The following is a 19,185-nucleotide window of genomic DNA, read 5'->3' on the forward strand; positions in this document are numbered from 1 at the left end:
AACTCTGGTCCTCACTTGTCTCAGTTAAGGTCACAGTTCAGGATTCAACAATAAGAAACAGACTGGGCAAAACAGGGAGAGTTCCAAGGAGTAAATGCTTGCTGACCAAAAAGACCCCAAAAACGTAAAGACATTTGCCAAAACACATCTTAATAAGGAAGACTTTTGGGAACATATTCAGTGGACTGATAAGACAAAAATGTAACTTTTTGGAAGGTTTGTATTCCTCTGGTACAAAACTAACACATCACTTCATAAAAAGAACATCATACCAACAGTCAGGTGGTAGTGTGACGGCCTGGGGCTGCTTTCCTGCATCAGGAACAGGATGACTAGCCGTAATTGATGGAATCATGAATTCTGTCCTCCAGAGAATCCTGAAGGAGAATGTCATCAGTTTGTTCCCTCAAGGTTGGGTTATGCAAGTCTACCTCTGAATGGCTCAAAAAAAGAGAGAGATGCTTTTGGAGTGGGCTAGTGAAAGTACGGAACTAAATCAGAATGAGATGCTTTGGCATGACCTTAAAAAGGCCGCTAATGCTCAAAAACCCTCCAGTGTGGATGAATTAAAACAAGTCTTCAAAGAGAAGTGGACCAAAAGTCTTCGGCAGTGATGTCAAGGACTTATTGGCAGTTATTACCATTGCTTGACTGCAGTTCTTGCTGCCAAGGGTGGCACAACCACTTATTAGGTTTAGGGGGGATTTTTTTTTTCCACAAAGTTCCAGTTAGGGTTAGATAACCTATTTCCCTTAATAAATGAAATAATCATTTATAAACTGCATTTTGTATTTACTGTGAAATATGCAAAAAGCTAAGAAATCAGCAAGGAGTCAAATACTTTTTCACAGTACTGTAATTGAGCTCCAAAGTGGTGTATGACTGTGCACGACATAGGCAAAAAAAGCCCTCCATGAATGGGTGAATGAGTGGTTAGTAAGACTGGAAAACCAGTTTGATGTCCATCTGTTTTAGAAAACAGTATTTGCAAAGGCTGGTGTCACGTGGTTTAGGCTGAAGTGGTCCTAGCTCACTGTTGTGTTTATGTGTATAAGCAGAGGAGGTTTATTGGTACTGGGACCAAATGCCATATATCTAGTAGCATGACCTCCATAGTACAAACAACAGCAAATCAGGTCAAGATGGTGGTGTAACGGCAGGAATGCTGCTGAGAAGATAGTTTAGGACAAGGCTGTGGAATCCCAGGGCAGGGGTGGCAACTGTAAAACCCTGTGGTGATAAGATCAGAAATCCACCTCAGCATGACGTCCCTTCATCACGGGATAATCCTCGGACATAAAAAGACGAGCCTATCGCCAATCTGAAGGAAATCTCTAATGCCAAACTGACACACCCTTCAAACATTTACCCACACTCCCCTGAAACCTATTTGTACTTCTGTTAAGGGAGAGGAGCAAAGTACTCATGCATCCCACACCTATTTTATGACCAGTAAGTTTACAAAGTCCACTCGGAAACAAAAAATGTTGTGCAAACAATATCTGACAGTATGCCTTTCAAAAGTGAAAGTAAGCCTAGCAAATACGGCATTTAAATTATGAATCAGATGACATACTATATTTATTATGGTCAGAAAAAACAAGATTAACTAGCGGTAGTACACTGACATGAACCTTTTGCGATGAATATACACATGTCAAGTATCGGTTTAGGGGTGAATTTGTGGCAGATAGAGGAGAAATGGGATTGCCTGTTGCTTACAAAGATTATGGTTTCATTTTTTAAAATGAAAACGGCAGAAGTCAGTAATCCAGAGCAAAGGAAACATAAAACCCCCACAGTGGATTAGTTTAAATTCATTTGACCACAAAAATATTGCCAAACCGGTGTATATGTAGGAGACGACATGGTTTTGAGATATGAGCAAAAAATTGTGCAGCACTACGAAGTTACAGGATGAACTTTAGCACAACCAAAAACACGTAGGAGCTTTACAGCCGAGTGCTCACTGCCCAGTGATTCACTAGCTCTAGTTCTCAACTGGTCAGAGGTTATTTACCAGATCCAAAAATACACACAGTGGATTATATGGCAAAGTTTCATTTTGAAACCTAACTGCATATTTCCCATAAAAGTCAGGCAGGGGTGAAAGCGGGCTCACGGAAATGCTTGCTTTGCTTGTTGTTTTCCCCGCTTTCCTATTACAGCGTATGAGCTTGCATTCGGCTTTCGGGATTGTTTTGCAGAATCCTGAAACACTAGCATGACCTGAATGAGAAATGTCTTCCTATTCAGTTGTCCTGAAAAGAGCATCTATGATGAAGAAGCGTGGTACGCTTGTCTTCTTCACCCTTGCGGGGAGCAGGAGAAAACATTTATCACCGCTCTCCTCTGCGCAGATAAGGTGTCTCTATTTATTCAGAGCAGAGGAGATAAACACTGAATGAAGCAGTGTGGGACAGAGTGAGAGAAAGAAAGAAGAGAGAGAGATGGTGGCATAAAAGGGGGGGAAAGGACAAGGAAGCAGCTTGGTTCTCAATTGCCTGTGTGTGTGTCCATGTGAGCAGATGGCATTTATCCCTGTGCAGCCAGAGTATTGGGAGGCTGACCCCTGCTCTACAGTAACATCCCTCCAAGCCACCACTACTTACTACCACCTACAGCCACCTTTCTTGCTTTCATGTTTCCCCTCACACTACTAATCCATTCCCACTATGAGACTGCTTGTATAATGTTATTTAATGAGAATAATCCCCAGGGCGATGGAGCATCCTACATACAGTAGACCTCTCCACAAAGAGGGGTCAGAGGATGGCAAGGGCTGTTAATAAAAGCACTATTTAGAAAGGCAACAAGGCAGTACAGTGGTCTGTTGAGGTCTGCGCCAGGGACGGAGAGATACAGACTGACAGAACTACACAGGAGATTCAACAGGGACATGAATAGTGCTTCTGTCCTTCTTGTTTTCCACAAGAGAGACAAGACAGAAAGCAAAAAAAAAGAAAAGAAAGACAAACAGAAGGCGTAGTTCACTACCACTTCTGTCCTCTCTCATGCTGATATACAGCCTAGTGTCCAGAGGTGAGGGACACAGTTCGCATGCCCATTTCTCTCTGAAGCTGCCTGTGGGGACAGACGTCTCGTAGCGCTGCTGAGGTGAAATGCATGGTTGCGAGACAAGAATGTCTCCCAGAGGTTTGTCTTCTAGAACAATCAGCTGTTGAGTTTGAGAAAAGTAGAGCAAGTTGGCACCCAGACAGCCATAACAACAACTATGCAACTACGGGCTGTAATGAGATTTTGAAAAGCCCTGTAAAAAGACGGCGTCAAGGACACTGTTTTAGAATGTTAAGAAAACCAAACAGCACCGTTTAACTCTCTTTGTAGTACATTTTTAAGCCACAAACGTTATAATAACTAAAACAATAACAAGCAAAGAACAGCGGCGTTACATCAGCGTAACAGCGTTCCTGGCACAAGGTTTACGCTCCCCTGCTCCGTCAATCGGGCGCATAACAAGATATCCAAACTTGGTTCCATACGCACCGGGGTCTGAAATTGACTCTGCGTTTATGAACTATGAAGCAAACAGTCCCAACCCCGCTTTAACGGGGATACACCAGCACCCCCCCTGGAACTCACCTTGAAAGGGGGAAAAGAGAGAGCGAAGACAGTGGCACAAACGCGAATACTCCAAATCCTGAAGAATCGACCCCCTCCTTCCTGGTTGAACGATACAAAAAAGGAGAAAGACGTCCGTAAGCAAGTTTACATTTTACTCGCCTCTCCTGTGAAGGGGGGGGGGCTTCAGAAAGGCACTATTCCGTAGTATAAAAAAGAAAAACAAAACCCGGACTGCTTGGTTACACGAATTGTCAATTCCCGCTGAAAGACGACGCGAACAACTCCTTCAACAAAAGAGTGTCTTTGCTTAGAATTTCGGGACTTTCTCCACGCCCAGGTGCCGAGTCACATGGTAGGTTAGTTTCCAGGTGTGCGTGTCTCGTAGCTGCAGATCAGTTGGCAAGCGACACACCTGTGGGATGCGCTCGTGCGCTCGCTCTGACAGTCATCTCGTCCGGAAACGCGGAGGTTGTACATAGGGATGGGGAAGTAAAAAAAAAATACAGAAAAAAAGCAATGGGATGAAACGGGGAGAGAGAGGAAGAGAAAGAGAGAGAAGTGCGCACTGAACGGAGAACAGACGTCGCTCGGATCGCAAAAGGAAGTAGTCTGACCCCCCCTCTCTCTCTCCTTCGCCTCCTCCTCCTTCTCCTCCTACTCCACTCAGCCGGCGAAGCTACTGTACGAGGAGACAACAGCCGGGAAGTAGCGGGGAGGGAAAACGGAGCAACTTGTATCGTCTGTTCTCTGACGCACCGAAATATTTCCGCGCGATGGTAGCGGTGTGGTAAGCCCCCCCTGCCGCCGTACTGTGGTTCCCAAATTGTGGTCCGGACTCCTCAGTCTGCGGGGGCGGTTCCAGGTCAATCCAGGCAGTGCTCGCAAAGAATTGTTAGGAATGTGTGGAAAACAGCCGATTAGGTTTCGGTTTCAACTGATCCCATTCTCACCCGGGTGTATGGTACACTACACAGGCACACGCACAGTTCTGTCTAGTTAGAGCTCGCCACGTTAAATCGCCTTTATTGGGACAGAATCTGTCAGCAGTTTTCCCGCCACATCACAAGTGAGGAAATTAGTTCCCCAAAAGCAACAGACAACTAACCACGTGGAAGCCACAGATGACTTAGATTTTATTTTTGTTTAAGCAGTTATATGCTGCTGATCTTTGCCACCAAAATAACATAATAAAGGCTTCCCCATCAGCATGCATGATAGGAAATGGTGGTTACAAGAAAACAACGCAATGTCTTGGTTATTTATTTATTAACTGTGGCGTCTCAGTAAACCATGACGGTGTGGCACTGAGCCGTTATAGATCCATAAAAGGACCCAGCAGCCGAGGCGGCTTAATGGAATATAGTTATCACTCACACTGTTTCATTAGCTTTCTTCCACTCCCGTCACAATACTATGTGGGCGTGGGGTGCATTTATGAAATACTGAGGTCAGGAATCCAAAATTCTTCCTGGAGCAACCCAACTCTTGAACCATAACATTTGTATTTTATTTATTCTTGGGTCTCAAAATAGATTCTCTAGACTCTATTAACTCAATTACAATTACAGCAGCTTTTGTTGAAGCATAGCCTAATATGTGTTTAACTGCAGGGCATGCACTCCTCAGGTTTGCACTCCACCTTCCCTCAAGCAGTTTGCAGGGTCTTTCAGCACCTTTAAATCAGTGCGCATTTAAAAGTACATCATTTCCATTCGTCCAGGATAATCAACAGGCATCGCTGTGGAAAGCTTCCACCACATATTGCATTGGAAAGGGTTTTCACTAGTTCTCGCAAGAACTGTTGACAAGGAGGCCTGTCATGTCTCCAGAGAAAGACACATTGCTGTTGAGCTGGCATTTGTTGATCCTGTGAGATTCCCCCAGCAAGTTTTCCCTGACATTGTCTGTCATGATTGGCAGCAGAAGCCTTCCTTTAAAGCGACCTGACAGTCACTGTAAATTAGCTGTCAGAATGCCGTAAACAATAGGTGCTTTACTGGTATATTTAAAGTGGATGAATTATGAATTATGTTAATTGCTCCTTTAACCCCGATAAACAACAAAACAGAGACATAAATAATCCACCAGCACTCCATACAAATGAATGCAGATTAATGTAGGGAGGCAATCCAGGGACTCTGTTTGGTTTAAAAATATTTTCAAAAGCAACCACTCGTCGTTTATTTATAATTCACCAAGCCCCCGTTTTGACTGTGAATTTACAAGAGCTGTATTAGTAGTCATTATACCACAAATTAGTGGTGTGATCGCTGTACCTCGACTGTGAATCGTTAATCACGAGAAGCATCGTCTTTGCAGCTCTTAAATCCAGATAGTGAAACAATCTCTCATTGGCCCGTGACTCTGTGCAACCTTTAAATCAGCAATATGTTTTCATCACTTAAAACAAAATACGAGTCAGAGTTTCTGCAGATTCTTCAGACATGCAAGCAGCAAGGAACTGAAAGTAGCATTGATTTCAGATATGGGCCATATGTGTTTTTAAGTGCTCTTTGAGCTTGATTGGCTCTTTTTCACTCAAGAGGTTATACCCAGTGTTTTTTTTGTTTTTTTGCCTTGGAGCCTAATATCACATAACATTGCAATTTGGCGCACTGAGTTTTGTGACACTGTGTCATGCCTTGTTGTGTGGCTGCGTGTCAGCTCCGAGAGTGATTTATGGGCATGCAAATGAGACTGTCTGTTGAACGAGGAGATGTGCTGCCTTCGCCCCAGAGCAAAAGAGTGGAGACAGCGTGGGGGTGTGAGTCAGTCCCTAAGTGCTGACACAGGCACAGAGCTGGCGAAGATGGGGGAGATGGCCTTCACAGGTCCTCACACTGACTGATGAGATCAAGAAGAAAGTAGGCCAAGCCAGACAAGTGTCAAGGAAACAGACACCCAGAGATGGAGTGAGAGAGACAAACACCTTCCAATCACACATCGGACTGGGAGAGTGGAAAGTGGCGGGGGTAGAGCTGGCTTGTTTGGGGTCTGAGTTCAATATGTCCAAATCTGTTTGTCTAAAGAGTAATGAGGCTGCTGAGAGTCGTGGAACATGCTGGCCCAGGGGATCTCTGTAGAGTCCAAGTCAAGGCTTTCTAAATTAACTGAAGTGGAATAGAAGTTCACTTTGTTTTGCTAAGATAGCCTGACTGTGATGACATTTTGATCAATGCGCCCATACCTTCCTGCAGCTCGCCTTTATGTTGCTTGAATAGTGATGATATGTTATCACGCTGGTGTCAAACACCGCCATTTGTCACGCGGTGTCCCTCAGCTGGTCTTGGCAGTAAAACGTTTTACTATCAACATATAATACAATGTAATTTATGGTACAGCGTTTCGGCTGTCCATAGTGATATAGTGGTCATATTACATTCAAGGTTCAGAGTTCAAAGTCTGTTTGTCATGGGGACAGACTGCCCTCTGTTGGCTGCGGCTTATATTGTTTTTAATCAGTAATTTATAACCTGAAAATAGCAGGAGCATAACCTAAGTCAACCTATTGGGCAATGCTTTATATTGCACCATACAGTAGTTGCATGCTTATTTAAGAGGGTTTCTTTGCAGATATGGTCCAGGTGGCCTAATTCTGAAAACGGATGGGGTGGGGGGTTTGGTTAGTGCTTGTGAATTTGTTTGATTGTTTTAGCCATGGCAGTACTGTGAATTACACATCTTGCACTTGTCTTTGTGTACAAATCATACATGAAGACAAAAAAGAATCCGGTAAAACTCACAAATAGTTCATTATTACTAGTGTTGTCTCTGTTGTAGCTTTGTTTGTTTGACGTTTTTCCTACAATGGCATCATTTAGTTCATATATGCATATGCATGTCTCTTACCCACAGTAGTAATATAGGTGTGATATAATGAATGTAATGAATCCACATTGCACAGAAGGCACTGTGTCTTGTTTTTGGATTGTTTATTGTGTTTAAGGTAAACTGACTGCAGTGTGACTTATCACGCCGTTTCCTCCCATACAGATGGCATATGGAGTTCATATGGCTATATTCCTCACTAGAAACCACGAGAGTCCCACAGATGAAACTGTGTAAGTCTTTCACAGTTGGTAAATAACACAAAACAGTTGATCTTGGCTTTCACACAAAAATCCATGCAACCAATCATTTGTAATAGTGTCCTGGCCTTTTTTTTTGTAATGGCGCGTGAGCATCAGTGTGCGTGCATCGCAATCATCTCTTCAGTAAAGAATAAGGATGTTAAAACATCCTGTACGTTCACATAATTGTGCCCCGGTGCTCTCGCTGTGTAGGTGTATTGTCACTATCTTTCAGTTTTGCTATTCCCTTTATCACCAGGTGAAGGTTGGCAGACATACTGTTGTAGCAAGCGTAAAGACGCTTGCTAGCGTAAAGACGGAGAGACAACAGATGGAGCAGTTCACAGACACAGGATCTTGTCATGGTGGTGATTGATAAAGGTGTGAAGAGAGACTCGACTGGGAGACAGGGGAAGGGTTATTTAAAGCATAGGCTGCACTTTGATATGAATGGCTTCCTGACTTAGCAAAGTGCATCTCCAGCTGTCAGCGTGACTTACAAGTAATTAAAAAAGGGGCGAGCGTGCGAGTAAACCGAGCTGTGGCTACTGTTTGCAGGGCTCACATCCTTTGCAAAAAGCATGTGCGACAGGGAGACATCAGGTTTGGTATAAAAGGGATAGACAGGCTTATGGTGCTGTTCTGACTCAGTCTGGGAATAACCACAAGCTGGGAATAGCAGGGTGGCAGCAGTGTGTGGGTTGGTGTGAACAGTCTGCAAGCATGTGTGTGTGTGTGTTTTTATTTTGCATGTGTGTGTGTCAGAGAGACAAAAAAACACAATATTTAAAGGAGGCTGATGTGGTTGAATATATAGATATGTACAGTTAATGTGTATCATGTAAACTTACTGATCTACGGAAGTGAAACTGCAATGCTGAAGGTGTCTTTGCAGAACCTAAAAGGCATAGTAAGAAACATTTGTCTTGTGTTATCAGATGCCCCTTCAGACCAGCCGAACTGTCATTTTACCCAAGAAAAATGTCATTGTTTTCCTTCTCCTTCTGCTCATATCGCAATCTAATCACAGCTCGCTCAGCTCATCCTGTATGGTCCAGGTGGCCTCACTCTGAGAGCTAATAGAGGGAGTTTTAGCATTAATAAATGTCCTTAACCAGGCTGATGTGACACAGACCAGATTACACAATGGCCTCTTTACGTCCAGCCGTACTCTTGTAAGTAAACAAATGCATAAATCCACCGGTTGCACTTATATGTGTGTCCTGCCTGTTTCCTGTTGAGACTCTGATCAGAGAATCCAAGAGCTGCCTTGTCCTTGACAGCGTCTGGAAATGTGGGAATAAAAAGAGTAAGCTGCACTTTGTGAAAAAAGCTGGATAAGCCCGCTTGGTGCATACACAGAGTGGATTTGACTGGAAATCTTTCATTTTCTCAAACCAAAACAGCGTTTCTTAAAATACTACAAGCTGCTCTACATGGTGCAAGACAGATTAGATCATGACTTGAATGTGACAGCGATTTTTTTCCTCCTCTTTTATGAGCCTTGTGATTGGTGGTTCAGGAGGAAAATAGCTCTCAGCTTGTTGAAGGCTATGGGCTTTCCACTGAGCCCCTTTTGGATGCCATGTTTTTTATGTGGGCTGCCCAGCAGCCTGTGCTGAACGGTGGAAACAGCTAAGCCATCTGGTACACTCTATTTTCATCAGTCTGCCTACCAGCGGGGGAGAGCCACAGCCCAAAGGGACTTTCAGCTACTCTCACAGACTCCTATTTGTTCAACAGGTCAAGTTTAAGCCTTGCAGCGAGGGACCACCAAGCCAGATCTCATTTTATTACACAGTCCAGGTGATTATAAAACCCACACGTTGCTTGACTGGGCAGAGCTGGTGATAAAAGGGACTATACTAATACCAAAAAAAGCAATCAGGTGCCTCAGAGAATTAGAAGAGATTATTACTGTCACAGTTGTTAAGTGACCATAGCCCGGCGTGTCCTCAAATTCATTTAAAGCCAGGTTAAAAGGATCATCTTGTGAATTGAACTTTGTTCGTCTAATGTATTTCTTGGGATGAGAAAAGACAAATTTGAGCTTTGCAGGTGAGGATGAAACAGAGGCTGGCAGGATTCATTTGAGATTACTTGGCACAAACATGGTGTAATCCCCTTATCTGCGTACTTACCTGTCCCTGACAGTGATCCAAGCCTACCTCTATGAGCCTCATTGGCCTGACATTCTGGCAGTAGAAAAAATCCCTGTCTAATGTGTCAGCCCAGGCAGCTTTAACACCTGGCACGCCAGTGCTTATCTGCTGAGCACCCAAAAGCACCTGCATTATCCTACTGAAGCTTCACAACAAGTGAAAAAGGCCTCTAATATCCACACAGTGAAATTACTGCGTCAGACACACAGCGTGCAAAGTACGCGCCATTATGAGGGGCTAATAACCTGATGAAAAATACACATACAGCATGAGATACACCTCATGATTTTCAGCACCCTGTCTTCCGGTGGTCGACACTGAGAGGGTTTCAAAACTGATGAAACAAAGAATAGTGTTGCTTCTTCAACTCATACTCAAGGGAGCTTCATTAAAACTCTGCACTTAAGCTTTTGAGCTATACTGATGATCAAATATGCCCAAGAATTAAGTCTTTATCCCCAAACCTGTGCTTTGTAGAGTGAATTTTGTGCATTAGTTTTGTCACGTAAATGGACTTAAAGTATTAAAACTGAAAAGTACTCAATGCAGTGCATCCCTTGTGAGTGTTAGTATCACATATTATATAATTTGATCATTGTTACTCATGCATTAATTTAAAAGAAGGATTTAAACCAGCGGCAGGTTGAGTTGGTACTTATTTTGAACTCTAACACTGCTAACAACAGTGCAGTTTACGTATTTAGAACTTTCTCAGGGATATAAATATTCAAAGCCCCATGCTTCCAGAGATGACAGTCTAAAATAGTCTCTGGATCAGTGGAAAATTAATGGCCCTTCTGCAAATATGGAATTTGTTTAAAGCAATATGAAAGGCAATCCATTACACACTCACATATCTTTACTTAAAAAAAACCCACAAGGGTGGTGATGGCGATGGGGAGGTGTTTAATCAATTTCCGGTCTGGTCATTTTTCATTCCTTCCACTTAGTTTTACCGAGGATCACCAGGGAGTGCATCGTTTCAACTGGAATTGGAAAAAGGAAATTAGGAAATTACTTTACCTTGAGTGCCCGACTTAGTTTTTATTTATTTATATATAACACTATAATGACTGCCAAATTTGTTCCCTCCTCCCATTTTAAATTTAATTTTTCGGCAGACGACGAGCAGGAGGATGCAGGTGAGAAACACCAGTTTCAGTGTGTTTGAGGGTGGGCCTTGAGCTTTGTTGAGCTTTGTTTAGCATCTATGTCTGCAGACTTCATTCACTTTCACTAGTTGTTTTGCTCGTTCATCCCCTCGTGATAATGTTAAACGTATTTGGACGGTAATAAATAACCGTGTGATGGTCAGGTGGCGTCAGTCAGGCCAACACAAACTGAAATCTGCGGTCTACATGCGATTTCAACTAACCAGTAGTTAATAGACATAGCATCTGAAGCCTACAGTATTTTACATGTATTTTGGAATTAGGAGATACACGCAGGCCTTCCTGTGTATTTAATTATTTATTATTATTTATTCGTATTATTTTTTCAGTAATGTAGGCCTTCGCTGAAACCTAAGCAGGCGTATTCGTGCCTATACTGACATCTGGTGGTGTTTTATAATAACGTTGTTGAACCCACTGGACGTTTGAAGCGTTGACTATCGAAGGAAGCTGCCAACCGTGGTAAAATGTTAATTTAAAAAACAATAAAAAAACAGCTATTTGGTGTGTTATTTGCGTGTAAGCATTTTCTGGGCAGCGTGAAGCTCTAAATGAAGGACAGGGCGGGGCTGAAACGACAGTGGAGGAATGAATGTCCCATGATGCACTGCGGCTTGGTAACAATTTCTAAATAATTTTAAACAACCAATGGCGCATACTTCGGCAAACATCGGCGGTGGACAAGTGAACGATTGTGATTGTGATCAAGGGACCGTAAAATTATCAAAACAAAAACATGAACGATAGCACCATAACTAAGGATCGCATGCAGCGAAATGGCCCCTCTGCTTGTGCTGAGTGGAGGTTAGCTTTGCGCAGTGGCAGTATCGTAGCCTATGAGGTTTATCCGAGGCGCGATTATTGCTAGTTGAAAACTTTACCCAATACCCCGCCTTGACGACTTGAAATATAGTCGGCAATGGCAATTTTTGACGGTCTCTACGGAGACTTCTTTTATTGTACAACTTAAATGTTCTGAAGTTTAAAGAAAATTAGTTAGTTATATTAAGTAGTGATGGGCAGTTGAAGCCCCATGAAGCACTGAAGCTTTTCATCCAATTGGTTCACCCCAACGCGAAGCTTCATGAAGCTTCATTTGCTCTAGCAGGACACCTACTGGACGTAAAAATAATAGCTGGCATGAATTTGAAGAGTGTGGCATTTTGCACACAGCCTGTAAATGTCAACAACAAAAGGAGTGTGTAAAACATGTATATTGTAGTGATGGCAGTATACTGTGTATATTTATAGTGGCAGTATGGGAAATGATTATTTGGAAATGCTTGAAATGGAAATGATCATTTACTGTGAGGTGAGGTGTGGTTGGGGTGTGGACAGTAGTTGTGCTTTTGTAACGTTGAGGTATGGACAGCTACACACTGAGGCTTTGAGCCTCAGTCCTGCCTGTTCACATTTTATTCTGTAAAAACTAAATTTTCACTGCTTTTATGACCTTTTTAGTGGGGAGAACATAGCTAGGATTTAATGATTTAACAAATCTTTTGAATCCTTTGTCCTCCACAATGCTAAATAGCTGGGAGTCCTCAATCACCATGCTGACCAGGTCTTCATCTATTTGAGATTGTTCTCCTGAGGAAAGACAATAAAGATAAAGCACAAATATAAATATCACACACGTAACTTATAACAGTTGTATAATATTGTTATATCATTTAGTAACATTACTGCATCCTATATTATCATTGCATTTGATGGCTCACCTGGTCTTGCTCCACAATCGGTGTCCCCCTTATTCTCATGCAAAGCTCTGTAGTGCCTAAGCATGGATGAGGTGTTGTTGTTGTCATATCCCAGCTCCCTGGCACATAGCAAACACTTCACCTTGTACAAAAGTCAAGACAGCTCAACATAAATTGTATTGCACCATCAGTATCATGAAAATACATCTTCTGTAGAAATTTACATACCTTGTTGGGAGGAATAAGATCAAAATGTTCCCACACAGGGGAGGACATCCTCCTCTTCTTAGCTGGCTCCATTCTCTCCTGACTTTCCTCACTCTCATAAACCTCCAAACGGTCTCCAAACTCTCACTAACCGCAACTCTCCATCAAACACCCACATTTAGAATGAAGTCTGAGGGGTTTATATCGCTGTCATATCTCGCGGCAAAGTTCGAACCACTTCATGAACCAGTCACGTGGTACAGCCGGGCAGCGAGGCTTCGGACGTCATCATTTTCAGCTCCTCCCATAAATGAAGCAAGCCTCGATACGCGCTTCGCGGAAACGCCCCCTCCATTACTCGACACACGCTCCGAAGCCTCGATACAGAACGTCCCATCACTAATATTAAGTGTTTATAATCTTTAACTAGCTCATGTTGAAAGGTTAGCGAGCTATACTGTTGGTTTATTGTGATGATTTTGAGAACTGCTCAGTTCCCGAGCCCACATTGATAGACGTACCGTAGACTACGTCATTTCCTTTTTTAAATCCATAGCGCTTAATTATCATATATATATCCGCTGCGCTTAAAAGTAAATTCTCTTAATTCATCTTTTTTTTTAACATTTATATTTATATTTGACTTTATTCACACTGATAAGCCCCCTGGGTATTTAACCGCAGTTACATTCAACACTACCTTGCCAGCCCCGCCAGTTCATTGTTTAGGATAAGGGGAACGCTTCGGTGTGTTTTGCATCAGTATAATCCCAGCTTTCTCGTGTTTGTGTGTTTGTGTTCATTTGCGTGAGTTCGTGGTAAATGATATCGGCTACATTTCTACAGTTTTAGTCTTTTGAATTATAAACCACACCCACTCCTACAACCATGATAGAGACATGTAGGGCCCAGAGAGACTACCCTGTCGGCGGACTAGTTCTTCAGCTTTGCGCAGTGGCAGTATCGTAGCCTATGAGGTTTATCCGAGGCGCGATTATTGCTAGTTGAAAACTTTACCCAATACCCCGCCTTGACGACTTGAAATATAGTCGGCAATGGCAATTTTTGACGGTCTCTAAGGAGACTAGTTTTCTTGTTAAAAATGAATTCTAATCAAACACATTCACTACTGTTTTCTTACTATAAATGTGTGGAATACTTCGAGAAGCTAGCTGGTAGTTAAAGTATGAAAATGGTTTTATTGTGGGCTACGGTGTTCGCGTTTAATAACGAAGAGTATGATGCCTTATTTATTCATATTTTGTTGAGCAAATGTGTGAATCGCAGTTTTAATTCGTACTTAATATCTTATGTTCTGTGTGTTGTATAAGTTTGCATCATTGGCTATCCTCTCAGTTTTTGAAATGGCACGGTTAAAACTTTCTGGCTGAATACAGGAGCCCTAAAGTGACGCACCGGGGCACGTCACTTCCGGTTACAAGTTATTTCCAGTACTTGTATTTATAATTTTTGTTGTTGCTATTTAGTTACTCAGGCGGTTTGCCCGTGATTTTACACGCATCGATAACAAGCCATCACGTGCATTCACACGTGATGATGTTGTTTTGGATTACAATGAGCGCTTTTTGTGTTTTGTTCATGATCAAAACATTGTCATTTGCAAGGATTTTTATGTATATTTTTTATTTTGGATATTCTGTGCAACTAATATTGTTTATAGCTATACATGCGTCTAATTACAGCTCTATAAATCGTGCATGTTAAAGCCACGCCCACGGTTAAAACCCTAACAGAAAGGTGTAGGGCCCAGAGAGACTACCCTGTCGGCGGACTAGATCTTCAGCTTTGCGCAGTGGCAGTATCGTAGCCTATGAGGTTTATCCGAGGCGCGATTATTGCTAGTTGAAAACTTTACCCAATACCCCGCCTTGACGACTTGAAATATAGTCGGCAATGGCAATTTTTGACGGTCTCTAAGGAGACTTGTCTTCTTGTTAAAAATGAACTCGAATTAAACACATTCACCACTGTTGTGTTGCTATAAATGTGTGGAATACTTCGAGAATGGCACGGTTAAAACTTTCTGGGTGAATGCGGAGCCCTAAAGTGACGTACCAGGGCACGTCACTTCCGGTTACAAGTTATCTCCAGTACTTGTATTTATAATTTTTGTTGGCGTGTTTTTGTTGTTGCTATTTAGTTACTCAGGCGGTTTGCCCGTGATTTTACACGCATTGATAACAAGCCATCACGTGCATTCACACGTGATGATGTTGTTTTGGATTACAATGAGCGCTTTTTGTGTTTTGTTCATGATCAAAACATTGTCATTTGCAAGGATTTTTATGTATATTTTTTATTTTGGATATTCTGTGCAACTAATATTGCTTATAGCTATATATACGTTTAATTACAGCTCTATAAATCGTGCATGTTAAAGCTACGCCCACGGTTAAAACCCTAACAGAAAGGTGTAGGGCCCAGAGAGACTACCCTGTCGGCGAAGTAGCTCCTCAGCTTTGCGCAGTGGCAGTATCGTAGCCTATGAGGTTTATCCGAGGCGCGATTATTGCTAGTTGAAAACTTTACCCAATACCCCGCCTTGACGACTTGAAATATAGTCGGCAATGGCAATTTTTGACGGTCTCTAAGGAGACTTATCTTCTGTTTAAAGTGAGATCTTGCTAGTTAGAAAGAGTTACATGAGGTCAGTGTAATTTTTTGAGTTGTGTATCATTAGCGTCTATATTGTAGTTTCCAGACTATGTTGCCATCTACGTTAGGGTACTATAAAGAAAGGACAGTGTGTTATTCTCACCCTTGCCTTCATATATTACTGAAGTCATAAAAGAGAAAATATTGCACTGTAAGGTTGTATAACCAGAGCTTGAAACAAACTTTTTTTTTCTTAACTCAATTTTACTTTTAAAATACATTAAAAAAAGTTAATTGGCTTGTAAAATACAATCAGAGCTTGAAAGCTAAAGATACATTTTTAAGGTCAGTTTTATTTTAAAAATATAGCCACTTATATTACCTTACTTAAACACAGACAGACTGCAGACAACAGCTTAACAGTCTGAATGGTCTGAATAGAGTGTGTGCGTTAGTGACCTGAGTGATGGGGTTTACTCAGACCATGGCTGGATAGTTTTTGTTGACAGTTGCTGTATGTCTTTACTGTTAACACTGGAAATCTTTTTCTTTTAGATATATTCATTGAGAACTCAAAACTCTGCTCTCTTGTAGTGACATACTGTAAATTCTTATACATGGATTTTTAATGCATTTTTAATCACCCGTGTGTACAATGCAGTGAAGCTACCAGACCAGCAGGGGTCACTATATAGTTATGCTGAACTGGAGGATGACAAAAGCCTAAAGCAGAACTTGTATTTGTTTGTATGTTTAAAGTCTTTAAACGAAAGGTCATCTATTTTTTAGCAGAAAAATGAAGAATTTATACATATGCTTTAAAAAAAAAAGTTTTTCAAATTTGATGGTGATTGCCGTATCATGGTCCCTTGTGCTCGGTAGTTGCTTGTAATTGAGATTCTTTTTCTCAAGTGAAAGTGACATTTGCGTAATCATGTTTCAGCACCCTGTAGAGACTTGTGATTGCAGTGATCTCTGATTAGAAGAAGGGTGGGTTTTAGTCAATCACAGGGGTGGAGGTTTTAATCAAGGCGGTGTTCTCGTTTGGCAGATGAGCTCCAAGCCACTCGTCAAGCCTGTAAACATTATTACACCCTTGTTGTCACGTGAAAGCACTTCCCTCTTTCCCCCTTTCATACTGTAAGTACATGAAACTGTGATACATTCATTTTTCTAACACTGCTAAATCAACGCAACATTGGCTGAGATTTATAACTTGTGTCAGCAGCTTTGGTAATACGTAAAAAAAAATTGCTTTAAGATGTTCGCAAATACATTTTCACTCACAGTACTGCAGTTAAATTATCAGCAATATTAAAAACAATGAAATGCATTGACTCATTTTGATTTGTGTCTGAGCAATCATAAGATTAGCCCGCATTTTATTTCTGTATCTTTAATTAATCAGATCTGTTGTAATGTGATTTATGTAATCTTGCTGCTTGTAGCGTCTCCATTTCTGTTAACCAGAGGGTGAAAAAAAAAGAACGCTTTCAGATAAGTAATACATTTGGTTTTGTTCATCAAAGGTGATACTCTGGCTTTGAAGAGTGATTCGTATTTCCATTAATGACCCAAGTCGGCTTTTGCATTTAATCTGCATTCAGTGTGACCCATGAATAGTTTGCTTTTACTGTCTGTTGTACACATCCACCGAGCATTGATCAGCCGGTGCCATACTCAATATTCCTCGTGACCTGGTTATGGCCCTGTGTTTTCTAACTCTTATTCTCTCAGTGGAATAATGTCCGATAATATTTTATTATTTTTATTTTTGTCATTTATTGTAATCTCTCAAACTCTGACCTTTCCGATTTCATATAACAGCTCTGTATGTGTCAGAAATGAAATGGAAGACTTTGGGTGTTTTTCATGTTAGCGACAGCTGCAGACATGCCGAACATAAACAAATAAATTGCACAGCATCACAAGGACTAGTTCCTAGGTAACCATGTGACAGTACCGACAATTGCTATGGAAACCAGCGTATCCCCACTCTCGGTGTCTTTCTCTCCATCACCCCACCTCCAATGTATCTCTCGGGTCTTTCAGGAAATGTGTGAGAATCTTTTTTGTATCCCTGTGAATTGCTTTTACTTTCCAGGTTGGACAATGGCGTAGACTCGGCATCACATCACAGAAGGTAATTTCCCCTCATAGAGATGTAGCATAAATTCAGGTACGCTTAAATACCACAGACTGTTTACAAGGAGGGGGAAAAACATGTTTCATAATAAATTGAGTTGACAAAGCTTCCTAAAATATCAGACCTACTTTTCTATATTACCGTGCAATTAACTGCTCTGCTTTCATGTCTTTCTTTTAACTTATATGATACTGTAATTTGCACAAAGCACACTGCAAATGAAGACATTTGTCAAGATCAGAGTAAACAAAAACTTGTTTTAATCATTTTCCTTAGATCTTTTGTTCAGCGGGCAATTTGCAATCTGCTTTGCATGAGGTCTTTTGTTTTGATCCTGTTTATCACAAATCCAGTTACAACTCCGTGCTCCAAATGGAAAATCAAGCTTCTCTTCAAAGACAGAGACATCACAGCCTATTCTATGTTTAAAAAAAAAAAGCAGGTGCAAATCTAATAGAGATGCTTTGATTTGTGGCCAATTATGGACATCCTTGTTGCTTCACCTTTTTGTAAGGGCCCTTTTTCCTCGAAGCTACGTCTGCTATTCTTGGAAGAGAACCAGTAATGTAGCGATCGCACGAGTGAGCAGAAACCTCAAAAGTTATCAAGTTATTCAACACACCCAATTAAACTTGTTACAATCCTCCAATGCCATTTCCCTCTTAATCGCTGCGTGGCGTACAAGGGGTTGCCCCCAATTAGTTGCCTCATGTGACACCCTGACTCGGAAGACGGCTATTGTGATTGTATTTCAATTACGTTGAAAATTGTTCAGGCAGAGGTGAACGGTCTCCTCGGGTCTTTTATCTGCCTTTCTTTGTCCATCTTCTTTCGTTTGATTGTGACAGGGTGTCGAAGGGTAGTCCATCGTGTTTGGAACTGAACGAGTCTTTAGCTGTAACAATCGTATCCGTGTTTTGTAATCACGCCATTCTAAAGAGATAAAGAAGCTATTTTTAACAACTGTATTTTTAAAATGTTTTAAATACGGCTGGATTTTCTTTCATCAAAATAGGTGTAGCATGATGTTAATGTTCCATGAATTTAATTTACAAATGTCTGAAATATAGTTTTGGGGATGCAAATGTGCAGAAATTTTACTTAAACTCATTCAAAATGATTTTTGTACCTGACTGCCAGTGAACTTTGAGGTCATTTTAGTTATATGAGGAGTAAATGGTTATAAAAAGTCATTTAATAGCAGATAATTTGAGGTTACAGTCTTAATGGTTTTCCATCTTAGTTTTATAGCATAGCCAGTACATAATGAAACATATTCGGTAGCATTAAACTGACGATTAGTCCTTTTAGCGAGGATGAAGGTAATAATTATGGTTGTTACACTGTAGAAACATCATGATTTCAAAGGTGAACTGCATATTTTCTTCTCAGTCAGTGCACATAAATAAGAAATGCGCTTGAAACGTAAGAACATTTACCTCTTGTGGTGATGTTTGTCAAAGTTAAAGTTAACAGAAGTTTGTTAATGCGAGGAAGAAGGAACACGTGAGGAAAAAAAATTGTGCA

At 41.3% G+C, this 19,185-nt stretch overlaps 1 protein-coding gene and 4 non-coding genes across 5 annotated transcripts in view; 4 read left to right on the plus strand and 1 right to left on the minus strand.

Annotated features, from left to right (window-relative positions):
* Positions 1–4,270, minus strand: part of plxnb2b (plexin b2b) — a 157,411-nt gene extending 153,141 nt beyond the window's left edge. Inside the window, exon 1 of the mRNA XM_085359387.1 lies at positions 3,604–4,270. The gene's annotated coding sequence lies outside the window, so the exon portion shown is untranslated. The remainder of the gene's footprint in view (positions 1–3,603) is intronic.
* A 7,526-nt stretch (positions 4,271–11,796) lies between these two features.
* On the plus strand, positions 11,797–11,937 carry LOC146628168 (U4 spliceosomal RNA). The gene has a single exon (XR_014906441.1). It is a non-coding gene; the product is annotated as a U4 spliceosomal RNA (small nuclear RNA).
* Positions 11,938–13,839: 1,902 nt separating this feature from the next.
* LOC146628169 (U4 spliceosomal RNA) lies at positions 13,840–13,980 on the plus strand. Its single transcript, XR_014906438.1, has one exon. It is a non-coding gene; the product is annotated as a U4 spliceosomal RNA (small nuclear RNA).
* Positions 13,981–14,698: 718 nt separating this feature from the next.
* On the plus strand, positions 14,699–14,839 carry LOC146628170 (U4 spliceosomal RNA). Its single transcript, XR_014906439.1, has one exon. It is a non-coding gene; the product is annotated as a U4 spliceosomal RNA (small nuclear RNA).
* Positions 14,840–15,372: 533 nt separating this feature from the next.
* LOC146628171 (U4 spliceosomal RNA) lies at positions 15,373–15,513 on the plus strand. The gene has a single exon (XR_014906440.1). It is a non-coding gene; the product is annotated as a U4 spliceosomal RNA (small nuclear RNA).
* Positions 15,514–19,185: the final 3,672 nt, after the last annotated feature.

The sequence above is a fragment of the Diplotaxodon limnothrissa genome, linkage group LG7, assembly GCF_057381915.1.
Source record: "Diplotaxodon limnothrissa isolate DT_005_m linkage group LG7, D_limnothrissa_male_GT1.1, whole genome shotgun sequence".
NCBI classification, from domain to species: Eukaryota; Metazoa; Chordata; class Actinopteri; order Cichliformes; family Cichlidae; genus Diplotaxodon; species Diplotaxodon limnothrissa.